Genomic DNA, 865 nt, shown 5'->3' on the forward strand with positions numbered 1-865 from the left:
GGAGAGATAGAAACATCAATGATGAGAGAATCAGTGATCAACTGCTTCCCCCCTTCCTGCACGCTCACTACTGGGGATTGAGCCTGCAACCCAGAATCGAACCTGAGACCCTGCAGTCCGCAGGCCAATGCTCTATTCACTGAGCCAAACCAGTTAGGGCTAGTATAGCTTATTTTTAAAGGTAAACACACACACACATATACAAATATACAGGGTGTCCCCCAAAAAATATATACCACTTTAACAGCTGATAGCTCAATTTTGACAATGAAATGTCTTTTAACAAACACTATCTTTATAATTATTCAAAGTGTGTGTATGCATTTTGGGGGGGACACTTTATATTTTGTTTCTGTATATGCATAGAAAATGAAAGACTGGAAGGGAAGACTCCAAATATTAAGAGTGATATTGGGAGGAACCAAGATGGCAGCATAGGTAAACACCTGAACTTGCTGCCTCGCACAACCACTTCAAAAATACAACTAAAAGAAGAACTCGAGCGCAGCTTTCTCTCAGAGGTGCTTGCAGCGATTATCGATTACCACAGGACACTGAGACCCGAGGCCTCTTAGGGAAGAGCTGAGGATCAGCAATAGTTGTTTGCTCCGCCCTGTTGATTCCCTGAGACCCCGCCCCACCCAAGCTGTGCGCAGAGACTTTTGCATATGAATGGCCTGGCCCTTGTGCAATCTAAAATTACCTAACAAACTGCAGCTGGGTCAGAGAGACCCAGAACATCCAAAAGAAGGCCGAAGGCTCCATAGCAGCTTGCACTGTTTCACAGCTGGGCCTGATCTGGGCACCTCCAAACTCCAAACAAAGAAGAGGAATCTGCAGATCTCTCTGTAGCTCCTGCTGGGTA

General features: G+C 45.4%; 1 protein-coding gene across 10 annotated transcripts in view; it reads right to left on the reverse strand.

Moving 5' to 3' along the window:
- The window catches only part of KIAA0586 (KIAA0586 ortholog), a 106,292-nt gene that overhangs the window by 57,799 nt on the left and 47,628 nt on the right, over positions 1–865 (reverse strand). The window lies entirely within an intron of this gene.

The sequence above is a fragment of the Myotis davidii genome, unplaced genomic scaffold (assembly GCF_000327345.1).
Source record: "Myotis davidii unplaced genomic scaffold, ASM32734v1 scaffold281, whole genome shotgun sequence".
NCBI classification, from domain to species: Eukaryota; Metazoa; Chordata; class Mammalia; order Chiroptera; family Vespertilionidae; genus Myotis; species Myotis davidii.